Source organism: Lolium rigidum, chromosome 2, assembly GCF_022539505.1.
Source record: "Lolium rigidum isolate FL_2022 chromosome 2, APGP_CSIRO_Lrig_0.1, whole genome shotgun sequence".
Lineage (NCBI taxonomy): Eukaryota > Viridiplantae > Streptophyta > Magnoliopsida > Poales > Poaceae > Lolium > Lolium rigidum.
Window position 1 is genome coordinate 39,133,214 of NC_061509.1, and position 8,556 is coordinate 39,141,769.

Here is an 8,556-nt window from a genome sequence, read left to right on the forward strand (position 1 = left end):
CCGGATACGTGACGGTGTAGTCGTAGGAGGGCTCGGCGTCCTTGGAGTCATGTTGCTGGTGGAAGCCTTGTATCTTCAATTGCTCATCCACCTCCTCCTTAGAGCGCGACCATGGTTTCCTGTCAATACTGAACAAATCTGGCTGTGGCAAAAGGATTTCCCTCTCTTCCCCGTCAGCAAACAATATTCTATAGACAATATTATCTAAACTAGAGTCGGCTGTAACAAATTGGTGACTCTTCATAGCAGCAATATCTAGCCTCATAGGGGTTATTTTTACATCAGTAGGGTCAAGAGGAAGCTCTAAATATGCTAAAACGCGCGAAGCAATAATTCCTCCAAATATAGGCCCCTTGCTAGACAAGCGGCGAGCAACAAGAGCACCAAGATGATAAGGTGTGTCCCCAGTGAGTGCAGCAATTAAGAAACCAAGGTGATAACTAGATATGTTACTAGTGTTCTCCCTACCAAGAATGCTAGTGCCAATGTAATAAGCAAAATACTTAATGGCGGGAGTTGAATGTTTCTTATCTTGCCGCGCTGAATGGTGCGACAGTCATCATTGGTGATCCCTCGATAGAGCTCCAGCAATTCCTTGGGGTTGTCCTCGATCATCCTTGCTGTACCTACAGGGACAATACCTAGTGCAGCACAAAAAATTTCCAACCTCATAGTAATAGGTTTACCATAGATCTTGAATGAAACTGCCGGGTGAAAGTGCTTATTGTTGAACTTGAAGCTCTCCACAAAGATTTTAGTGAGCATGTAGTATTGCTCACTCTCATCTCCCACATAGGTGGTTAAACCCGCCTTACCGACAAGGGTCAAGAAATCATCCAACAAACCTGCATTTCTCAAAAAGTCATAACATGGGAAGGATGAAGCATTAGGGACTCCATTGTCCTCCTCGGGTGCGAAGCTTGGTGCAATGAGATCCTCATTGTAGGATTGCCTGAATCGGGTGGATGACCTCGAGGGCCTCCCCGTGCTTGTTGTCTCCCCTTGGAACACTTCTCCAAAGTTATAATTATCCATCTTCCTTTTCTGAAATTTTTCAACAAACATTATAAAATTTGATTTGGTGACATATAATTGAGGGAAACTACCATAGGAACTTGCTAGAGTACTAAACATGCATCAAAACTAATTTCTACCACTTAGAACAAGCATGCAAGCTCACTAAACATGTTACCTACAGCAGCAAAATATTCAAGATATACTCCATCAAACAAAATTCTACGTGGATAATCGGAGGAGTCACATACCGGAGAGCAAATGTGCCAAATTTCGGAGCAAATCTGGGCTGAGCAAAGAGATCGAGAAATCTGGAGCTCTTGAGCAAAAACACGAGAGAGAAGAACCTGGTGCGAGTTTTTTCGGGAGAGAGAAGAGAGTGGGAAGAAGAGATGCTGAAATGGGGCAAAGGGGGACCCACACACCAGGGTGGCGCGCCCCCCTTGCTGGCCGCGCCGGCCTGTGGGGTGCCACCCTGGGGTGCCCCACTGGTCATCCCCAGGTACTCCCAGGTGCCTCGTCGAAAAATAGGACCAACAGTATAATTTTTGTGAATTTTTGAAAACTTTGAAAAATGCACATTTCTGGGTGTTAAATTTATTATTACTGGGCAGAAAAAGATTTTGAAATCTCTAATTAACTAAAGAACTTTGCAAAACAAAAGTGCTACAGCAAGTAGATCAAGTGGAGGAAGAAAGAAATGTTGTTTAGCTCTCCTATGCATATAAAATATACTTGTTAACAAGGTTGATCAAGTCTTGCCACCAAATAATTTTACATGTCATAAGAAGAAATAAACCTCAAATCAATCATAGCACCTTATATTGCATTGATGCGGATCCAATCATAATAGTTTGATATCCTTCTTTAGGATCATATATAGGACAATCAATAACTCCCACTTGGACGGTTCTTGAATTGGAAATTGTATTAACTCCACATAGTTTATCAGTCTTCTTGGGGAAATAGACAGTATGTTCCTTGTCATCAACATTAAAAGTGACTTTTCCTTTATTGCAATCAGTAACAGCCCCTGCAGTATTAAGAAAGGGTCTCCCAAGAATAATGGACATATTATCATCTTCAGGCATTTCCAACACAACAAAATCAGTTAATATCAAGCAGTTTTGAGTAACTTGAACAGGAACATCCTCACATACACCAACAGGAATAGCGAGTAGATTTATCAGCCATTTGCAAAGATATATCAGTCGGTATCAACTTATCTAAATAAAGTCTCTTATAAAGAGAAAAAGGCATCACACTAACTCCCGCTCCCAAATCACATAGAGCAGTTCTAACATAATTATTTTTAATAGAACAAGGAATAGTTGGTATACCTGGGTCGCCAAGCTTCTTTGGAACCTTACCATTAAAAGAGTAATTAGCAAGCATAGTGGAAATCTCCTCATTAGGAATTTTCCTTTTATTAGACACAATATCTTTCATATACTTTGAATAAGGAGGCAATTTAATAGCATCAGTCAAAGGGATTTGCAAGAATAAAGGTTTCATCCAATCACAAAATTTATTATAGTGTTCTTCTTCCTTTGATTTTAGTTTCTTAGCAGGAAAAGGCATTTGCTTTTGAACCCAAGGTTCTCTTTCATTACCATGTTTCTCAGCAATAAAATCTTCTTTAGTGTACTTTTTATTTTTAGCATGCTTTTCAGGTTCTTCTTCAACCTCTTCTTTGTCAGGAGTATCATTCTTATCATTATCTTTATCATGTTCATTACCACTTTCAGTTTCGAGCATCGAAATAGAAATACTATTAGGATCATTAACGGAGTTCGGAGGATTCTACAACATTCTTATGTTTCTTTTTCTTTTTCTTAGATGGAGCACTAGTTTTAGTTCGTTGAGAATCTTGTTCAACTCTTTTGAGGTGTCCTTCAGGATATAGTGGATCCTGGGTAGAAACACCACCTCTAGTTGTTACTTCATAAGCATGTTTTTCTTTAGAATTATTTCCCAACAAGTCATTTTGCACTTTAGTGAGTTGATCAATTTGAGTTTGAACCATATGAAAATGTTTAACAAGCATCTTAACATCATTGGAGGTTCTCTCCACAATACCATGCAATTCACTAATAGCTCGAGAATTTTCCATTAAATGATTCTCTACTCTCATATTAAAATTTTCTTGCTTAACAATATAATTATCAAACTCATCTAAGCATTGTGCAGGAGGTTTTGAATACGGAATATCTTCTCTAGTAAAGCGTTCAAGAGAGTGTACCTCAACCATGGATGAAGGGGAGTTATCTTACATAAATCTTCTATAGGAGGTAAATTCTTCACATCTTCGGGTTTAATACCCTTCTCCTTAAGAGACTTCTTAGCTTCCCTCATATCTTCATCATTTAATTTAATCATACCCCTCTTCTTCAATATCGGTGTCGGGGTTGGTTCAGGTGTAGTCCAATCATCATGATTCCGGCCTATTTTAGCAAATAATTCTTCAGCGTCGTACTGGAGTTCTTTTCCTGAAAACACAACCAGCACAACTATCCAGGTATGCCCTAGACTCAATGGTTAGTCCACTATAAAATATATCAAGTAAATCATGCTTTTCCAAATCATGGTCAGGCCGAGCTCTAATAAGAGAACAAAATCTCGCCCAAGCCTCAGGCAATTTCTCTCCATCTTCCTGGTCAAAATTATAAATTCTCTGCAAAGCAATATGTTGAGCACTAGCAGGAAAGTATTTTCGAAAGAAAACATCACGCAAATCAGTTGGACTTCTAATAGAACCAGGAGGCAAATTATTATACCAAGTTTTAGCATCATCCTTTAATGAGAAAGGAAAAATTTTAGCGACAAAATAAGTACGCATCTTGACATCATCAGAAAACAAGCTACTCAGAGTAGATAACTCAATCATGTGTTCAACAACACTTTCTTTTTCAGTACCACAAAAGGGTGTTTTCTCAACAATAGCTATATGAGATAGATCAAGAGAAATATCATAATCTTTATCCTTAATGTTTATAGGAGATGTAGCAAATTTAGGATCAGGAGACAGTTTATATCTAACAACATGTTCTGCAAGCAACTTTTTAATTTTTCTTGCATCAGTAGTAGCATTGCATTTTTCAATAAAATCATCATCAAGTTCCACATAATCTTCATCAAGATCATCACTAGAATATTCAACAGACTCATGTGAATTAACAGGTGTAGCAGCATTTTCATTAGGAGTTTCAGTATTTTCAATTTGTCTAGACCTAGCAATTGTAGCATCTAGAAAAGATCCTAACGAACCATCATTATCAAGCACAGCAGAAGCATCATCACAATTATAAGAGGAATTTTCAGATTCAGCAGAAGTACCAGCATTTGAAGCTTGTGGTGGCGAAACAAGTTTACTTATCACAGATGGTGAATCAAGAGCAGCAGAGGTACTAAGAGTTGTACCTTTTCTTGTAGTGGATGGTAATATGGCGACCTTAGTATCGCGAGGTTTACCCATGATGGAGAATTTGCAGCGAACAATATCAATCCAAGTGAACTTCCAAATAAAGCTATGCTCCCCGGCAACGGCGCTAGAAAATAGTCTTGATAACCCACAAGTATAGGGGATCGCAACAGTCTTCGAGGGAAGTAAAACCCAATTTATTGATTCAACACAAGGGGAGACAAAGAATACTTGAAAGCCTTAACAGCGGAGTTGTCAATTCAGCTGCACCTGGAAACAGACTTGCTCGCAAGAGTTTATCAGTAGTAACAGTTTTATGACAGTAGCAGTAGTGAAATATTAGCAGCAGAGTAACAAAGACAGCAGTAGTGATTATAGTAAACAGCAGGATTAAAATACTGTAGGCATAGGGATGGATTAACGGGCGTTGCATGGATGAGAGAAACTCATGTAACAATCAAAGCAGGGGCATTTGCAGATAATAATAAAACGGTATCCAAGTACTAATCAATCAATAGGCATGTGTTCCATATTTAGTCGTACGTGCTCGCAATGAGAAACTTGCACAACATCTTTTGTCCTACCAGTCGGTGGTAGCCGGGCCTCTAGGAAACTACTTGGATATTAAGGTACTCCTTTTAATAGAGTACCGGAGCAAAGCATTAACACTCCGTGAACACATGTGATCCTCACATCACTACCATTCCCTCCGGTTGTCCCGATTTCTGTCACTTCGGGGCCATTGGTTCCGGACGGCGACATGTGTATACAACTTGCGGGTAAGATCATAAACAACGAATATCTTCATGAATCAATAACATGTTCAGATCTGAGATCATGGCACTCGGGCCCTAGTGACAAGCATTAAGCATAACAAGTTGCAACAATGTCATAAAAGTAACATCTACGGATACTAGGCACTATGCCCTAACAATCTTATGACTATTACATGACCAATCTCATCCAATCCCTACCATCCCCTTCAGCCTACAGCGGGGGAATTACTCACACATGGATGGGGGAAACATGGCTGGTCGATGGAGAGGCGTCGGTGGTGATGATGGCGATGATCTCCTCCAATTCCCCGTCCCGGCGAGGTGCCAGAACGGAGACTTCTGGTCCCCGAGGCGGAGTTTCGCGATGTGGCGGCGTACTGGATGGTTTCTGGCGACTTCGACTTCCCCCCGTGCGTTTTTAGGTCGAAGGCAATAAGTAGTCCGAAGGAGGGCGTCGGGGGCCAGCCGAGGCCACCACACACTAGGGCCGCGCGGGCCCCTCCTGGGCCTCGCCGGCCTAGTGTGTGGGGCCCTCGTGCCCCCACCTGGCTTGCCCTTACGGCTCCGTCGATATTCGGGAAAATAGGACCTTTCGTATAAATTCCGAGGATTTTCCTGAAAGTTGGATTTCTCGCACAAAAACAAGACACCAGAGCAATTCTGCTGAAAACAGCGTTAGTCCGTGTTAGTTGTATCCAAAATACACAAATTAGAGGCAAAACAATAGCAAAAGTGTTCGGGAAAGTAGATACGTTTTGGACGTATCACCCATTACCATTCGTTGACAACAACAAACACCTCTCAAAACAATTTTACTCCTGTTTTAAAAATGAAAAGCTCTAGCGCATGTTAATCCCTGCTTCCCTCTGCGAAGGGTCAATCTTTTACTTTTACATTGAGTCTCCATCCTTTCTTTGAGTACTTTCTTGAGAGCACAACTGTCATTCTTAGTGTAATATGCTTGTCTCAAAATATGATTGATTGTGGTATAAGTTTGATGCTTTTATCTTTGACAATCACTATTTCTAGTCTTTCTATGAACTTCAGAGGTGCCTGAGCATTTATGTTTTGCTGATCAAATATGGGCAAGTGAGATACCACTCTATCATAATCTTTTATGAACATTGCAATCCTGCTTATATACATGATTCATGATGCTTATTATTAATTGTTGGTACCTTTCCATGATTGACATAGCTATTAGATGATCCTATTTGCATGTAGCTTATTATGAACTGCCTAAGTGTTAGCCATAGCATGAGAATATTTACATCATATGAACAAATGTGTTCGTGAAAGTTCTTTTATCGCTCAGTTGTTAACTGAATTGCTTGAGGACAAGCAATAAGCTAAGCTTGGGAGAAGTTGATACGTCCAAAACGTATCTACTTTCCCGAACACTTTTGCTATTGTTTTGCCTCTAATTTGTGTATTTTGGATGCAACTAACACGGACTAACGCTGTTTTCAGCGAGAACCGTTCTAGTGTCTCGTTTTTGTGCAGAAATCCAACTTTCGGGAAATCCTCGGAATTTATGCGAAAGGTCCTATTTTCCCGAGAATGCGACGGAGCCAGAAGGGCAAGCCAGGTGGGGGCACGAGGGCCCCACACACTAGGCCGGCGCGGCCCAGTAGGGGCCCGCGCGGCCCTAGTGTGTTGCGGCCTCGGCTGGCCCCCGACGCCCTCTTTCGGACTACTTATTGCCTTCGACCTAAAAACGCACGGAGAGAAGTCGAAGTCGCCAGAAACCCTCCAGAACGCCGCCACATCGCGAAACTCCGTCTCGGGAGCCAGAAGTCTCCGTTCTGGCACTCCGCCGGGACGGGGAATTGGAGGAGATCATCGCCACCATCACCACCGACACCTCTCCATCGACCAGCCATGTTTCCCCCATCCATGTGTGAGTAATTCCCCCGCTGTAGGCTGAAGGGGATGGTAGGGATTGGATGAGATTGGTCATGTAATAGTATAAGATTGTTAGGGCATAGTGCCTAGTGTCCGTAATTGGTACTTTGATGATATTGTTGCAACTTGTTATGCTTAATGCTTGTCACTAGGGCCCGAGTGCCATGATCTCAGATCTGAACATGTTATTACTTCATCATGATATTCATTGTTTATGGTCTTACCTGCAAGTTGTATACACATGTCGCTGTCCGGAACCAATGGCCCCGAAGTGACGAAATCGGGACAACCGGAGGGGATGGTAGTGATGTGAGGATCACATGTGTTCACGGAGTGTTAATGCTTTGCTCCGGTACTCTATTAAAAGGAGTACCTTAATATCCGAGTAGATTCCCTTGAGGCCCGGCTGCCACCGGCTGGTAGGACAAAAGATGTTGTGCAAGTTTCTCATTGCGAGCACGTACGACTATAATTGGAACACATGCCTATTGATTGCTTTGTACTTAGACACCGTTTTATTATTATCCGCAAATGCCCTGCTTGATTGTTACATGAGTTTCTCTCATCCATACAACGCCCGTTATCCGTCCCCGTGCCTACAATATTTTAATCCTGCTGTTTACTATAATCACTACTGTTGTCTCTGTTACTCTGTTGTTGTTATTTCACTACTGCTACTGCTATAAAACTGTTACTACTGATAAACTCTTGCGAGCAAGTCTGTTTCCAGTGCAGCTGAATTGACAACTCCGTTGTTAAGGCTTTCAAGTATTCTTTGTCTCCCCTTGTGTCGAATCAATAAATTGGGTTTTACTACCCACGAAGACTGCTGCGATCCCCTATACTTGTGGGTTATCACACCCCTGAGAGGTAAGACTCTGAACTTCCCCTCTGCTGCCGCCCCCACATGCATACCACTGCTGCAAGCCCGGAACGCCAAGCAGATCCCTCAGCATCACGTTGACTCAAACTTCCTTTAGCTAGTCCACCAATCCGGCATTCATGTTATTCCTTCTTCTGACTTCACCATGGACCAAAAAGTCACCTGATGTCAACACAGAATATAGTTTCGCGGCGCTCCCTCCGGAACAAAACGACCGGAATAAAAACATGGGTGCGCGCGACCGAATACCACCCGATCCAGCAAACTGCAGGCAAAATATGCACTGTTCCATTCGCCAGCGGAGCTTTCCGGAACTCACCTCTGCAGCCAGATCAAAGCAAACTGACCTCCATTAGATCTTCATCTTCGCTTGCGAGAAATCCGAGAACCACCGATACGACTCAAACATATCTATAATTTCTTATGTTCCATGCTACTTTTATGGTGATACTCACATGTTTTATACACACTTTATGTCATTATTATGCATTTTCCGGCACTAACCTATTAACAAGATGCCGAAGAGCCGATTCTCTGTTTTCTGCTGTTTTTGGTTT